Raw genomic sequence first — 17,376 nt, 5'->3', positions numbered from 1 at the left:
CTATGCTGGCAGTTGTAAGAGGAGATAAAAAATTAAAATAGAAGGGAAGAGATTTTGAAGGAGAGTTACAGCTGTTTCACACTCAATATCTGATGGAAGATTGAAAGAGAAAAGAAATTATACTTAGAAGGAAATACCTACAAAAGGGAAAGGAACCTGTGCCAGCTCTTAAAAATGGGTGATGGACTCTATTAGCTCAGATAAGCCTGTTGCTATGAACAATGTCAGAGGCCTTTCAGTCTTTACATGTATAGTCTGATATTTTCTAAAAAGGGGAAAAGCAAGGTAAATAGGTCATTTGATTTACCTGTAGGTATCCTGTTAGGATAATATACAGAAAAATACGTCTAAATGAACATTTGGCAAAGCTGATTAAAGTGCTTTTGCTGCCAAAAAATCTGAAAGACTTAGAACATCTTTGAAGCATGAAGAGCACAGAATATGATATAGATCTGGCAAGGATGTGGTGGGATTCAGAAACAAACAAATGAACAAAAAAAACCCCTAATTGTAAAAGTGTTTGAGGAGGAAATGGAGAAGACGTGTCAATAGTCAGCCCACAAATCAGTAAGCAAGGATGGGAAAAGGAAGGTTGGGCAGGACACAGAAGGAACACACACCCGGCTCAGTTGTTGAATAGTTCTGCATTTTGCTAACATCTCCTTCCTTCAATAAATACTTTTCAGAATTCCTCTTAGGCTGTTTTAAATTAGATCAGGAAATAGGCCAATAGTGCAAACATATTCATAGACAAAGCCAAAACACTCCTTGACAAGTTCAAGTAGATGAGGTAGATAATTAAAGTATGAGTTCTGCCCTGAAGAAGGAAGATTAAAAGTTCAAAAGAAAAGAAATTAAAACAGAAAAATTATATTCAGACTGCTGAGATAATTCCCTTGATGAATGACTTCAGTTTTTTACCTATCTCCTAAGGAAAGTGATCACCTGACATGGATTGTTCAAGGCCTTATACCATCAGGTCCTCAGGTCCTCATTCCCCCTTGCTTGACAAAGCATTAGAACTCTAACTTCTGTTGACATGGGCCTATTATGTATTTTGTCTATTTTGCACAGAATAGAACCATGAAAGCTGCCTCCTTCTTTGACAATCCTAATATCTACTAATCCAGTGATTAGACCGTTCACTTGGACAGGTGTGGAGATCTAAATTCATATCTGCACTTCAAATCAGATGAAGGATTCGAATAAACCCAAATTCTATATTTCAATTTTCTGAAAAATGTCACAGTTGGAAACCTGCAGCTCTAGCAAATGTGAATCCTAAGGAGAGAGTGATAATCTGTCTCTGAAGAAACAAAACAAAGTCTATTCCTCCCCTTAGCATATCCAGATGGTTATCTTCAAGTGTCAGGATACTGATTAGCAACTTTTAAATCCCATTGAGTTACTGTTGAATGCTATAGTTCCTAAGTCCCTTTCCAGGTTTTGGCCTTCTTATATCTGTCTCAAAAATTAGGAGGCAGGTTTCTAAAAGTATCAGGACACCTAATGACATTTCCATGATCATGTGAAGGCTTAGTCAATATAATTTTTCAAGAGCAAATAACCAGCGTAGGTATTTGTTTCTCATTAGCTAAAAAAACAGAGATGCCAAATCATTAACTGGATATTTGTAAGTGTACAGTTAAAGATGACCAAAAAACATGTATACTGTAGAGCTAATGGACAAGACTAAGAAGAAATACTATAACTCAGTATATAGTATGGCCAGTCTTCGCGAACGAAGATTTGGGGAAAGGTCTTTTACCTTTCAAGCCTGCGCAATGGATTTTTTAGGTGAGACACAGCATGCACTGAACTGAGCCCACCCTTTAATCCTAAGGTTCACCTGCCGGGGCCAAGCGAGCTTGGACAATGGCAGTGAGGTCCTCAGGACGTAGGTTTGTTTAGAGTGACCTTCTCTTAGATGGATGGCCTTACAGGGCTTGACGAGCTCCATCTGCCCGGGGGAGTATCCCTGACCAGGAATCGAACCCGGGCCGTGGCGGTAAGAGCGCCGCATCCTAACCACTAGACCACCAGGGATCCCCAACTCAGTATATAAAAGATGAAGAACTGACACAAAGCTCTCAGAATTCAATTGATATTTGTGGATTCTTGATGTTAACCTTAGGTCCTCCAAGCTGAAGAGAAAGTCTTCGGGGGTCTGGACAATGAAACCAAAACATCTGAGTCTATTGTAGTTTTTAATCCATATGATCATCTAACGAGATCCACAAATGAGCTGACACTTGCTTCAGTTTTTAAAAAATAAAATAAAAAAAAATAACAAAATCCCAGACAATGCCACTGCTGTCTTTAGCAGCTCTATGTAATTTACTGTCAGTCAAAAATGTAACACATGGGGGAGAGGCAAATAAGATTTATTTTTAAATCTCTTGAGAATGATTCAGTTACAGTAGGTCATTTCCCCCACAAAAGTGTACATTATTCTTCCTCCACAGCGAATTCTGTAGAAACTTTTCTGACATGCTTTCAAGAAATTTATCAGGTTCTCTTCATGTAGTTAAGGTTAGTGTGCATTTTCTTGCTCCTCCAACACAGTATTGCATGACTTTCATATATATATAGTTTGGAAATTTTATCTAGGTTTTCTTTTATTATTGCTCATCACAATTTCATACAAATAGTTCTTAGTACCTTTGTTAAAAATAGGAGAAATCTCCAATCCCTTGTTTTCTTTTGTGTTTGTCACACAAAGTCAATTGAAACTATCTCTTTCCAGTTGATATTTTCCTTGCAGGACTCAATCTACTCCTGAAGCTTTTCAACATTCTAAAAAACATTGCCAATGTTTTTGAATACTGAGGTATTTTTCCACAAAGACTGATACACACTACTTTGAAGAGAAGAAATCAGTAGGTCACAGTCTGATGCAGTGTCCACTGAAATAAAGAGAAAGATTTCCACCAAAAGCAGTGTATTTTGGCAGAGATTCACTTCAGTAATTGTCCTAATGTTACCCATATTATATGAGCTCTGTCCTACTAGTTCAGGAGATGTCTACAAGGATGTCATCAGCTGTGCTAAGATTTCAAATTTTCATTCCATCATAGCTCTAATGTAGGTCATAGATCAATAAGACTTTCCCTGGAAACACTGGTTTCCATCTGAGTCCTGGAAACAGACCTTTGTGCAGCTTGGGCAGAAGTCATCCTCACTGAGCATCTAGACCTGCTCTGTACAGTGTGCAAACCAAAGTCACCCAAACTGAGTGGGTAGCAGCAACCCCACATGGTGTTTCTGTTTGCTATTTTGGACACCTCCTACGTACAGGCTTTTCTAGTACCTGCTTATAACTGAGAGTATAAACAATTTTTTTTTAAATTTCATTTGATTCCATTAAGTCTGGCCTACAGCCTTCAACTATGGATAAAAGGGTTGGCTTATTTTGCCCTGTAATGGATCCTCCACTTTTTCTTTCATTCTCAAATACACCAGATGCTGTAAATTGTACTTCCTTAGGTTGCTTTCTCAACAGTGATTACTTCAATGCACACATGGCAGACTCTGCATTTAGAGATTTCAGTGATGCAATGTCACAGGAGATACACTTCCAGAAACGTTAAGGGAATGTTCCAAAACTATCTTCCACTGTGCAATTCTCCAAAGGATTCTGCTGTCATTGGGACCTAACGAGCTTTATAATCTCAAAGCCTTTCAGTACCATTCTTTTTGCTAGCACATATTCATTACACAGGAACCTAAGTTTTGGTTGCACACTTCAGCTACATGGAATAGATATATTCTGCATCCTGTGAGTCTTGCTGATATTGGTAATGCCAGTGTTTTAGAATGGGCCATGCTTCTTTAGATGCTATCTCACTTTATTTCCATATAAATGGAACTTAATATGGTACTCAATATGGTGCTTCTTCCACATCCCTTAAAAAAATCCACATACTTCGTCACTGCTTGATAAAAATATGACAGTATCACCATTGTTGATTGTATCTCTTGAACTCTTCTCTAGTTGGATACACTATATTTTTCTGCATGATGTGTATTTGTGAAACAGTGAAAACCATTTTCCACTCCATATATATTTTCCATATTTTCTCATGTGTATGACATTCCTGTTTGCTGTACATGAGGCAGCTCACAACTATTGTTAACCTTCTGTCACTATGTCCTTACATGATTTTTATTTTATAAAGAGGGGTATGGCTGGCACCTACCAGTAGTTTCCTTATCCCTTTCTTCATGGTAAGTCTGATTGCTGGTTATTTTCACATTTCTATTATATGTACATTGTGATGGTGCTACTGAGTATTTTCATCTGCTCTTCTGAAACAGCTTTGACACTGATTTTTTGTTCCTCATTTAATGCTGAGTTTTTCTCTGTATTTCTTTTGGACGTCCATGAAGTTATCCAATGAATACATCTGTAAAAGACCAAGCTTTTACAGTTTTCCCTGTGGAAAACAAGAGGCTTTGAGTAGTATGAGCATCCTCATCAGTTCTATCTGCTTCTGTACATGATCATCTGGGATTTCTTTTCGCACAATGTCTATTACAAAAGAAAATTGCCTGCCCATCAGACTTTTTCTTGTCTCAGTTCCTTTGAAGAACAGTTCTCATAATTACTTCCTCTTTGTTCAGTTCTTAAAGTCTGTTTCACTTTATATTCTGCAAAAGAGAACACTGCTTGTCTTTTCTTTTTTTGATGTTCTCTGTTCTCTTGATTAAAACTGTTCATACGAAATGGAGAATCTAGGATGGTGCAAAATAATCAGATATTTTAAAAGGACATTTGTGCTTAGCTCTTCAGTTCACAAGGAGGAGAGAAATGACATGAAGGAATCCATACCTTAGAAACACATTGTGAAACCCACTTAAAAGCATAGATAGACAGTGATTGTCTATCCAATGATCAGAACACTTCAGAGTTTGCTGCAGGTCTGTTATTACGGTCTGACTAAGATTCTTCCCATTTTCCTTTCTCTCTCCTTCTCTCATCAGGGATGACAGCATCATCTTCCTACTCATTAAGCATAAGGAGGGCACCATCTTTCATCATCCCCCCTCCCAGATTCCCTTATATCTCAGTTCTGTTTAAATTATTACTCCTTCCTCTACAGCTCTGCAAAGACCATTATGTCTTGTCTGAGAGTCTGCCAAAGTGTTAGTCAATGGGCTTGTTGCTTGACTATGGTCACCTCCACTTTTCCACCTCTGTTGCCTCTGGTCCATTTGCCACTTTGTCTATGCCAAAGTGTCTATACTATTTTCTACTTTGCCTTTTGCTTATGTCACCAGTTCCACTTTGCTTTCTATTTACCATCTGGCTACTTCAAACATGAGCTTCTTTCTTAAGGCTTTAAAGACTGCTACAAGGTAACAGCATAGATCCCCTTTGATACAGAAATGGCAACAGCTGGTTCATATTCTGCTGACAAACACCTCTGTGAATAACTTTCCTGATTTGTCCTGATTGATATGGGACACGATATGAAATCCCTTCCAGAACTCAGGAAAACTTCACCAGTGCATTCTTCAGTTTCCTTCTTAAGTCTGTTCTTCTCCAGGTCTTCTGGTTAATCATGAGTATTTTGGAGGGTGAATTAAGACCACTTGTGGCACACAGAAGCACATGGACGAAACTGCACCTCCTCCACTACAGAAGACAAGAAACAGGAGACAAGCGGGAGAGAAAATAGTAAAGATGGCTTAGTAATCACAGCATCCTGACCTGGCTGTACTTCAGGCTGCATATATCGAGAAAACTCAGCGTCATCCAATTTTCCAAGCTGGGGATATGAAGGACAAAGGGCTCTGCAACCCCATGGGGACAATCATGGTGGAGTGGGCAGGCAGCACAATGGCCAGTGAGGTCAGCATGGCCACTTCCCACACCTGGCACTAGTCTTGGATCCAGAGTGCAGGCTGACCTTAGACAGGCTTCACAGAGTCCTCCGTGGGGAGAATGAAAGGCTTGAAAGACAGAGGCTACTATTTCTCTGATCTTGTATCTAACTGCTCAGTGGTAAGAGTAATACTGTCTAGTTTCATGTTTACTCACACTTTTTTTATGTCAACTTTGAACTATGACAGAATTTAACACCTGTGACAAGCAGAGTTCACTTTTTCTGCTTGATCTTTTTCAGTGAAAGTTCTTGTTCAGGTTTCCTGCACCTGCTAAATAAACAGATCTTCAGACAACATCCATCATCTTACTTCAACTGACATCACTTTGAAAGACCACAGAATTATGCAACCTTGCACATGATGATAATACCTAATAGTCCTTCCTTTAAAACTTTATATACTGTTCTAACTAGATATCTACATTCTGAAAACAATGAGAAATAGTTTTAAGGTTTAGTCATGATGATACAGGACCTGGAAGACAGAAGAGGATCCAAAGCAGAAGACTCCATCTGATATAGCAGGACTCAGAAGTGAGATAAGCTTCAAAAAGCCAGGTGGGATAGAAAATAGTATAGTTTTCTCTAGGTTTTTTTTCTGCTTATAAGCACAACTGACCTTTGATTTGAGAAAAGGAAGGTAAGTGTTCCATAGTTATCCTGCCAGATGTTTCTACCATCACGTAGAGCTCAGTCCCACATTTGATGTTTGGCAGAGATGACAGGGAAAGACATTCCAAGCAATGGAAGGGACAAGAGCCTCTAAAACAAGTAATTAAATTTGTGAAAATGACAGTCAATAAACTAGTTAACATTGAAAATCTCTACTCCATGCACTTTAGAGAGGATAAAATATCAAGAAAAATGCAAAAACCCACAATGTAAGAATATAAAATACAGGATAATTCCAGTTAAAAAAATGCTGTAGCATTAATAAACTAAAACTTTCTTATATTGAGAGGGTAGACATATTAATGACACTGGATTCTGTATGTCTGGTTCCTGCTGTACCAGGATTGTAAAGGGAAGGCCTTGGGTTAAATCTGCACCCTGCATAACATCATTCACTAGATTTGTACTGATGAGAAATTTGACTTCTATCTCATTATCAGTTTCCTTCATTGTGACATCTCTGCCTTTTCCACCCTGATGTTAGGTGTCTGGGTCTTCTTATCCTGAACAATAACAAAATGGATAAAGGAAAAAGTGGCAGAGAAACCAGCAGAAGTTCCTCTCTCAATCCTCAGCATGGTTTCCTCCTGACAAGCAGAGACTCCCTTTTCCCTCTAGCCCAACAGAGCTGGAGGAAGCTTCCTGTTACTTGTCACGATCTAGATCAGCTTAAAGAAAGACAGGCCCTTTTCCCTTCCTTTCTCAAAACTATCTCTCTTCCCAGATGCCTGCTGACTCATCAGCATCCTCCAACAGGCAACTTCTTCTGTATTTTCCTTTTCAGCTAACTTGCTGTGATACCTTGAATATACTGCCATACCCTCTGCAAGGAGAAGAGGCCCACAGCCCATTCACTCATCTTTCCAGGATTCCTTGCTGTAACTGCCTGCCTGGAGTGTATAGGGCAAAATTTCTTTGGTTAGAGAGGTATATAAACAAGGCATGGCAGAGGTTGGAACCTACGTTACAGAGGCCACATTTTTTTCCGAGGCAAGGGAATACTCATTCAGTCAGCTCAAAAATACCCTGTTACTGAATAAATTCTGAAGAAACTGAAGAGGAGATTAGAGAAACAAATCCCAGGCAAGGGAAAACAAGCAGTTGTGATGGTTAATAGACACAAGGGCAGCTCATAGGAAAAGAATAATGAGACATGGAGCATGATGTAACAGAAACAGGCCAGATGGTAGTACAGCTGTGGGGAATCTCTGCTAGCTCTGAAATGAGTCTTCAGTTATTCAGACTGCTGACTGCAGATCCAAGCCACTGACTGCAAAACAAGCTCTGGTTGTCTCAAGCAAGTGGCAGTTTGTTAACAATTACCCAATTGAAAGCAAAGTGGAGCAGGTGATACTAAGAAGTCTATTATGGCACGTCTGATGAGGAGCCATACCAGAATGTCCATGGCCTCTCTTTCTTCCAATGACAGAGATTTAGAGATACTTTAGAAAGTAGAAATATAACTTGAACCGTAAGTAACACAACACCTCTGTACTGGATTATACAGTTGACATTGGTTCCAGGAAGTCTTTTGAGATCATGCAATATCTGCATGGATGGCTCTGTGAAAATAGGAAAATTAATCCATAAAGCAGTGTTGTGAAATAGTTTCAAAATGTAGTAGTATATAATTTCTGTGATATCTGTGAATGTTTATAGTATAGCAGTGACAAAAATGACAAAGGAAAAACTTAATGCTAATCTAAGTAAATTGTCATCCAAAACAGAGCAATTCTTCAGGGACATCAGTGCTCTCATGTTAGATTACTAACTTTTATGCTAGAAATTAGCAGCTACTAGCTATCCAATATACAGCATGATACTGTTCTCACAGTAACAAGAATTATGTGGAACAGTGTTTCAGTTTTAGAACAGTGTGCTGAATGTATGTCCCAGAAGTCTCATCTGGCAGGGTGGGCTACGTAACCAAAAACCCATCTCCAAAGGAGCGAAAAATGAGTAGCAGTAATGACCTCAAGTGACTTCACATAAAAGTTCCTAGAAACTGTGTAAACCCCTCAACTATCTGAAAGAAGGTTGTAGTGAGGTGGGAGTCAGTTTCTCAAGTAAAAAGTGATATGACATGCTGGGATCAACAGAGCATAGCATAGTTATTTGGGAGGCTGAACCAGTTCACTGAGACAATCTTCATTATTTTTATACTGATTAGAGCCAACTGAAGGGTATAAAAGGGATTACAAGGCATGGCTGCATACAATATCTGAGAACAAAACTGAAGAAATTAGTTCTACTCCCATCTTTGTAATTCAGCCTGCATTACACAAAATCCCTACTGTGAGCCTAGAAACCATTTAGAAAGAGAATATTCATATCTGTCCCCAGTCATAAATCATATTGTTCATTTTTAAAAGTTCTCTATGAGCCTCAGCTTGGCATCACTGTAAACCTATTTAGATTATGCAAGCTTAGACTTTTGTAAGAAAAAGAAGAACGTATATCAAAACCTCATTCCCTACTCCTAAACTCAGTTTGGTAAATAGAACCATCCATAAATCCTGAAAATGTTCTTGATTGGTTCTTTAACTTTATCACCCATACACATCTGAGTTATCAGCTAACACACAGACACCAGTAAAGAGGAAGGACTCTTACAGCAGCCAGAATGTGAATTAGGAATGTTATGCTTGATTTAGAGTTTCAGGCAGAACAAACAGATTTTACATCTGTATTACTGGCTGGATGCTTTTGCTTTGAAGCTAGGTTGCCACTCTTCACTTCAGGAAAGTTACTGACATATTGCAGTTTCAGTCCACTAATTTGCCTCTGCAAGGGGAAATCTAGATACCCACTGTTCAACCATATCATCCCTTTGCACTTTTGAGTGTCTCTCTCATTTCCCCTTGTGGGAGTCTTTATGGCTTATAAGATCTCTACAATCTTCTTCTCTTTCCAACTCCTCCAGAACTTTCTGGTCCATCCAATTGTTCACTGTCTACTAAGACTTCTCTCCTGAGGATAAATATAAATATTTCACAATCTGTCAATCTCTAAAAAAAAAAAATAGAAGAGGAATGCTAGGCATGGTTTCCTGGTCAGACTCTGGTCTCCATATACACATTTCATTTTGAAAAAAATAAACCAAATCAAGCCCAAACAGATTATTTGATTTATTGAGAGAATAACCTCAATTTCAATAGAGGGCCTTAAAGAAGATTGTGTTGAAGATCTAGGCCATTCAGGATCTGAAATCCTGAAGAACTTCTTACCATGTGTAAAAAACAACTCTAGCTGATCTAGAGGACCATAAATGGCAGTGAGAGAGCTTTACCTTTAGTTAAAGAGTGAAGAGATATGCTGCCGGTTTTAGATATGGCCTGTGGTCTTATCTCCATCTTAGTCCCTTTTATGAAGGTATTGTGATACAGACTTTTCTTAGAACAATCCCATTGATGAGGGTTTTTTTTATCATCTCACTGAAAAAAATTATGTTCTTACAGAGAAACTATGATCAGAGCTATCCCACAGAAAGCTTTATGGCTGCATATGCTTTTCAGTGTAGACAATAACCACCTTATTATCTACAATTATAAACAGCTACCAGTCCTATGACTTCTAAGTTACAGCTGAAACACAACTTATGGGGGACTAAAGGATAGGCATCTTGCCCTGAGCACAATGAAACAGCAAGAATTCTCAGCTATATTAAAGAGCACAAACTTTTGGGGACACAGTAAAGACACTGACAAAAGCCTAAACATCTTGCCATAACAGAAAGCCAAAATTGTTTCTGGGCAAACACCTGCCTGTTATCAAACACCTTGTCTATTAGAAGACCTTGTTTGGTGAGATACGTGGAGACTACTTCCTCTTTCTTTGCAGGGTAAAAGACTGAGAGGTCCTGACCAGCCTTAAACCAAGGGATTTCTGTAAGCACCTTTGCAATACAGAGGAAGAACGTTAAGTATTTGAAAGCTGAAGTCAGAACATGAGGTAGGATTGCCACTGCAGAAAAACAGAAACTAAGCAATATGGTCTCTCTAGGCAGGTCTTCCTGGAGTCCATTATCAACAAGTTCTAAAGCATTGGTGAACTGTGACAGTTTTGTAATTATTTCCGAAACACAGAACATTGTCCAGCTGTTCAGGCTGAGCTCTGAGATGACTATTTGCACAATATCCATTCCCATTAAAGTCTAAACTTAGATGCTTCAATAAACAGCAGGAACAGAACCAGGGTCAGGCACAAGTCATTCTACGCCTTCCTATTTTCTTTAAATCTGGGGGCAGAAAGGATCCAGTCTGGTCTCTGGCAGGATTCAGAGCAACCTCCTATCTTCTTACAATTAGAACCTGCTTCACTGAGCCAGTGGCCTTTGTGGAATTGGCTCTTGTCCTACTTCCTTACTCTAAGGGATGTCACCTTTGTGGATGAATAAGGTTGATTATCTTCTTGCAATAGAGCAGTTCAGTTTTTTTCCTCTTAGGGAACCCTGTTAATTATCTGTGCAGAGTGATGGCAGCTGAAGTAGGCCCAAGAGTCAGGTCCTACACACATTATTAAGGATTCCTTTCAGGACAGGAAACCAGCTTGTTACTCCTCCATTGTTTATTCACTTTCCTGGGCGATGAGATGAGCTAAATGGCAGGTGCTGGCAAGTGTAGTGGAAGTGTGTATAGGAACAGGAAAAGGGGATGAAAGCTGCTATAATAAAGAAGAAATTAAAATAAGCAGCAGCTCCAGGAGGACAGGAAAGAATTAAGCAGTAGATTTAGGGTGACAGGCATGATGATGCTATAAGAAAAGAGGAAATGGCATGCTGTTCAGCATACATAAGTTATACATAACCATAAAATGAGGATTGAAACAGCCTTCATTAGAATGCCCATGAGGTGAAGCATTTCCTCTGGGATGTAAGGGTAATAAAGCAGGAAAAATAAGTTGCCAGCATTTTAAAATACTTTTCATCATTTCAAGCCAAATGATTTTGTATTTTCCAGATGCCACTTTATTTTGAGAGCTTACTTGGTATATGGAGAGACAGGTATATGTATAAAGCCCATGTAATAGCTAGCTACTAAATCTGTCTTGATATAAAATCCATTTTGGAACCTGTTTTATATATTAATACACACTATAACGGCCTTATTCTGCTCAAGATGCCTCCCTGAGCTCAGTGGAATACAGGATCTCATGGGTGAAAAAACAGCTGTGCCGATGTGAAAATTCGGTGTGTTTCCAAAGAATTTTGTAATAGTAAGCATGGTCTTTTGAGCCGCGACTCCGCTTTCCCGGCGAAACGCGAAGACCCGTTTTTCCGCTCCCAGGGACAGCCTGGGGCGGGGGCGGGGGGGGTGTCGTTGGACGGAGCATCCAAGCCCCGGGCTGGGGCACCTCACACGTGCAGGCGCCGCACCGGGAGCAGGCGCGGAGGGCAGGAGATGCCGGAGGCCAGAGCCAGAGAGAGGGCAGCCGGCGGCGCGCACACACAACACACACACGGGATTTGCTGCCCGCCGAGGCGCCGCCGCGGGCGGGGGGCCCGGCCCGGCCCTGCCGACGTGACCGGCGCGGCGCGGTGGCGGCCCCGCTACGTGCGGCCGCGGCCGCCGCTTCCCGGGGCCGCCCCCCCCGGCTACGTGAGCGCCGGCAGCGCCCGCGGCGGGGGAGCCCAGAGCCGGCCGCAGGGGCCCCTCCTCCGCGGCCCTGGCACGCGCAGCCGGACCCCACCGAGGGAATCCGGGCACGGGGCAGCGCCGCGATGTGCAATCCGTAAGCGAGGAGATGGGCATGGCGCAGGAAGAAGTGCGGACCTGCCGAGGCTGAGATCATAGAACTGGGATGAGTGCCAAGTCTGTACTGTTTTAGGGATGAATAATTACAGTTTGTACTAGAAAGTGGGGAAACATCAGTTTGGAAGCGACCCGAGAAGGAAGGATCCAGGCTATAAGCTGCCATGGTTGCAGGTGTGAAAAAAAGGATACTGTGTCCATTCTGGACTCCTCAGTTCAAGAAAGACAAGGAGCTACTGGAGAATGTCCAGTGGAGGGCAACAAAGAGGGCTGGGGTCTGGAGCATCTCTCTTATGAGGAGAGACTGCGGAGCTGGGCCTGTTTAGTCCAGAGAAGAGAAGGCTGAGAGGGGATCTCATTAATGCATATAGATATCTCAAAGGTGGGTGGCAAGAGGATGGTGCCAGACTCTTTTCAGTGGTGCCCAGTGACAGGATGAGGAGCAATGGCCATAAACTATAACACAAGAAGTTTCATTTCAGCATGCAGAAGAACTTTCCATTGAGGGTGGCACAGCACTGAACAGGCTGCTCAGGGAGGTCATGAATTCTCCCTCTCTGGAGACTTTCAAAACCCACCTGGATGTGTTCCTGTGTAACCTGCTCTAGGTGACCCTTCCTTGGCAGGGGGGTTGGACTGGATGATCTCCAGAGGTCACTTCCAACCCAACAATTCTGTGATTCTGTGAAATGTGATCCTAGGTATTCCCAGTATGAAATGCCATAGCAGAAGTACAGATATTCAGTAGGCCATAGCTGAGATGCTACCTGCAACTCTGGTTCAGTCATGCAATTCTGGTCACTCACATTCAAATACAAGTGAACTGTGACTTTCATGCCTGCTGAGAAGATTTAAAAGCCAGATAAAGAGAAGGGAAGCTTTTCCAAAATGAAGACTGAGAGCAGACATGATCACTGTTGCATAAATATCTTGAGTGACTTGAGCCTGAAAAGGGACAAGAATTATGTAAGCTAAAGGTGAAGCGTTTGCACAAAAACAATCAAGGTGTAAATGTGTTGCAAATGTTTTAGTTGGAAATCAGTAGATACTTTTTTCCTTAAAAGAGTCATATCCTGCAACAGCCTTTCTATGTAAGTAGGAGGAAGAATACTAAATACTTGGCTAGCTAGAGCTCTATCAGTTAATGACCAAAATTACATATATATTTGCAGTAGCAGGGGAACTGGACTTGAGCAGGGTGTCCTTTCCAATCTTCTCATAGGTGGGCTGGTAGTGTCTAGATACTGCAGTGATAAATCATGCCAGAAAGTAAATACATAAACAGTAATGAGATTTCTAATGTGGTTAGGCGAGGATCTCCAACAGCTGTGCAAACATGAATGCCAGACACATATCTATCACTCAGGAAAAAGCTAAGCAGGTATTATTGGCTTTATGTTGAGCTAGGCAGACTGACATATAGAGAGGTTGAGTATCTGGTATGAATCTTTACCAAAGGTTTTCTTTTCAGTAACCACAAAGCTCCACTGGGCTTAACTAGTAACACGTAGAAGCTCTGAAGTGCAAACACCCATGTAAAAAGCTTTCCTAGAGCAACAAGTAAGAGGTTTATACCTGCCTGCTTTAAGAACTGTTCACTGCCTAAGACAGGATGAGGGCCCTGTCAGTTTCTCGGGGGTGGCCTATGTTGTACTGTAATACAGTATTCTTTATATCCTGGAGATAATGCAAAATAATCAGAAGCCGCTATGTCAATTAAAGCAGCCTTTTGTTTGAGAACATCAGAATAATGGAAGAGTTTTCCCCCTGAGTGAAAGAAGAGTGTAACTGAAAAACAGCCCATGTGAATAAGTGGCAGAACTGAAAGAAAACCACAGTAACCCTAAATTCTCTTCTTACCACAGTGAATGCAAGTTCTTCATTTACATACAATCAAAAAGTCTTAATTTACATTCAAAAGAAAATGAAAAAGTCTATTACTTTGCCCTCGTTCACTGGCCATGCTTTCCAGATATTTGTCCATACTGTTAGCATAAACCTGTAAATGCAAGCAGTCTAACGAAAAAGCAGGCACTTTCCTTTGCTAAGCTTGGCCCATAAAAAAAACCCAAAACCTGGCAAAACACAGTGACAGGCTTTTAAGAATTCATCAAAGGAAATGTGTTAGTCTACCTCAGATGAAGTCTGTCCCTGCTGTCTCGCAATCCTTCATGTTCCACACCCCAACCCTTTGGTCTCAGGCAAACCTAAGACACTTACAAATCTTCTCACCTAGAAACCATCACTCTCGCATTATGTCTGAGCTCTGGGTTGAAAAAAAAAATGTGTAGAACAAATAACACATCAGTCTTTTATGGGTTCTCTGTTCTTTTCACTTTCCCCCTGCAGGTTATGTTTCTGTTCCTTGAATACCCAACTTCTTCCTTGAAGTGTTACAAGAGCCCAGCAGAGCCCCAGTACTTTCTAGCACTTCTGATACCCGCAGCATTTTATTTAGTGATAAGCTGAATCTGACCTTCTTCTATGGTGCTGGGTAAACCCTGGGAGTCTATCGCAGTTCTTCCATTGATTTGCTACGGGGTTAGTACAAGAGAGTTCCTTTTTGTCAGTTTTCTCCATTGGAAAAATAGTAGTCCATTTTAGTCTCATGGTGTTTGAGTACTTCCTGAGCCATGAAAGGCTGTCAGGCAACTGGAAAGAAGACATTTCCCATGGAATGGCATCTGTTTACATGCAGTTTTGTTACAGGTTAGTTATGGGAGAGCCTTACCTCATAATTTTTGATACTATGTTTCTACAAACAAATCTTCACACCTCAATCCTTTGCCTGGGAAATGAAATTAAAGAACTGAAAAAAAATGTCTTTAAGCAACCTGTTTCCTACAGAAGACATCATCTTTCCTTTCTGTGAGGCATTCCTCATGTTGACACAGCACATACAGCAGAAAAAAACTCTAGTCTGGACTGTATTTTTGACGTTGCATCACTTACACCATTGCTACCACCACCAAGTGAAATGGTAGTGTAAACCTTCTGGATCTTTATAAATGATGTCAAATGCAAAGCACTGCAGCATGGTATATTTTATCCTTTCTCACGCATTCTAGGCTTCATATTTTGGCACATACAGTACAATTTCCCCATATTTCTAGGCAGTAATCACATTTGTATTTAGGCCTGCATCAAACAATTCTATAAATTCATGTGAGGCCAAAGCTTGTCTTAAATAATTAAGAATGACAGGTCAGAAAACCCATTTATTTGGAATTGATGAATTTATGAATGCTGGATAAGGTTAAAAAAATTCCTGTATCATGGAAAGGTTAAAATTATAGGGAATCAGCAATTTGCTACCACAGCTGGTGTCATATAACTCCCTGAAAAGGGAAAAAAATCTAAGTGAGTCATTTCCATTAATAGTCTTCCATTTAAAAGGGACTGTCTTAGAAGAAATGTATGACTGCTCTTGCACCCAGTGGTCTGTAAGAGCTGGGGATATGTCATGGAAAAATCCCAGAAAAAAAAGAAGGAACAAAGAGCAGGAAGTGGCTTTTGAAAATACGGATGTTCAAGGGACTCAAAGGAGCACACTTTGACCAAGGGAAGTCTTTTGACAATTGTACTAGGAAAAGGAAAAGGTACCTTGTTCTGGGAGAAGGACATGGGATTTAGAACATACATAGAGAGTCTGTGGCAGCCTCTCTCTTTGGAGGGAAGAGGTAGGAGAGAAAAACATGAAGCTAAGCAGATTCAAAGGAAGAACATGTGTGAAAAAGATGAGGCACGTGAATATGGCTCTTATGGAGAAATGCAAGAACTCTGAATGTCTGCAGTGAAATCTTTCTACAGAAACTAAAAGACGTGTCTCCCTTATAGGTAGAAATGGTTTTTTTACCCAAGAAATCTGAAAAGTTGTGTATCTTTGGTTTGCTGTTATTTCAAGAGCTTGCTTTCTTCCACCTTCCAGTTTCCCGTATCTTCTGTCTTATTGTATTAAGACGACTGTTCTAAATTACCTGGTCTTGGCCAACAACCCCTCTTGCAAAGTACTCTCCAGGGAGAGTAGCCCTAGGGACAAGTACAGTCATCACAATTTGTCTGTTAATAACCACTTACTCTGGCTGCATCACCCTACAGAAAGCAGAATAAGTGCTGAGCTGTGATACGAACCCAGACAGCAAGGTAAAATGGTAATAGGGAAAGGAGCATCTTCACATTAACCTTTCAGCTGGTGATTTCCTGGTGTCATGAGAGTGCACTGAAGCAAAACAGAGCACAGTTTAGGGAGCTGTTTCTTCAGTGTCGCCACGGGGCTGGAATGACCATATCTACACCCTTTAGCAGTGGAAACCTCAGTTTTATCTTCCCCTTGCGAGGAAAACTGAGCCCTGGTGCAGCCAGGACCAGTGACTGGGGAATGCAGCTGTGTTTGCAGAGAGGAAGCAGAAGGTGCAGACGGCCCTGTTCTGGCTCCCCTGTGCAACCCTCAACCCCAGTGAAGACTTGCCAAGCACCATCTCAGGTTTTCAGTGCTAACACACTGGGTACTGGCAGACAGTTCAGCACCCTGTTCTTTAACTAATGGCAACAGGAAGGAAGGAGAGGCACTGCTGGAGTGGTTAGCTACTGAGTTTTTAAGGACTGGAAGAGCTTTGTTAGTCAGAGGGATAAAAGCAGCTCAAAGCTTTAGGAGAAAGATGGTATCAGAGATTTATACAAATGGCGGGCAGGGGGAGGCAGGGAAGAAAAAAACCCAATAAAAATTGCAAAAAAGTGGTGCTGCTGCACTTGGTTTTTCATTATCTCCGGACTGGGCATTAGATGTAAAGAGAAACCATGGGAACTGAGCCACCAAATAAAAATGCTCATAAATATAAATTAAAGTACATTTAATCACAGGTGCAAATTGTGCTTTTTAACTGTTCAGAGTATAGCTTAGGTTGCACTGATGACTAAGCACTTCTTGTATAAGAGCAATAAGGTCCCTAGATGTCTGATTAAATAAGGCATAGTTGTCAATAACAACAGACAAAAAAATTGAAGCCACAAGTTTTAAATGATCACACAATGTTTTCAGACATGAGGACCATGCTAAACCATGATTT

At 40.9% G+C, this 17,376-nt stretch overlaps 1 long non-coding RNA gene across 2 annotated transcripts in view; it reads right to left on the bottom strand.

Annotated features, from left to right (window-relative positions):
- The window catches only part of LOC113966884, a 42,011-nt gene that overhangs the window by 11,737 nt on the left and 12,898 nt on the right, over positions 1-17,376 (bottom strand). The gene's annotated exons all lie outside the window — the stretch shown is intronic.

Source organism: Neopelma chrysocephalum, unplaced genomic scaffold, assembly GCF_003984885.1.
Source record: "Neopelma chrysocephalum unplaced genomic scaffold, ASM398488v2 Primary Assembly neopelma1_61b, whole genome shotgun sequence".
Lineage (NCBI taxonomy): Eukaryota > Metazoa > Chordata > Aves > Passeriformes > Pipridae > Neopelma > Neopelma chrysocephalum.
Note: the sequence above shows the minus strand (reverse complement) of the source record. Positions and strands in the feature narration are given on the sequence as shown.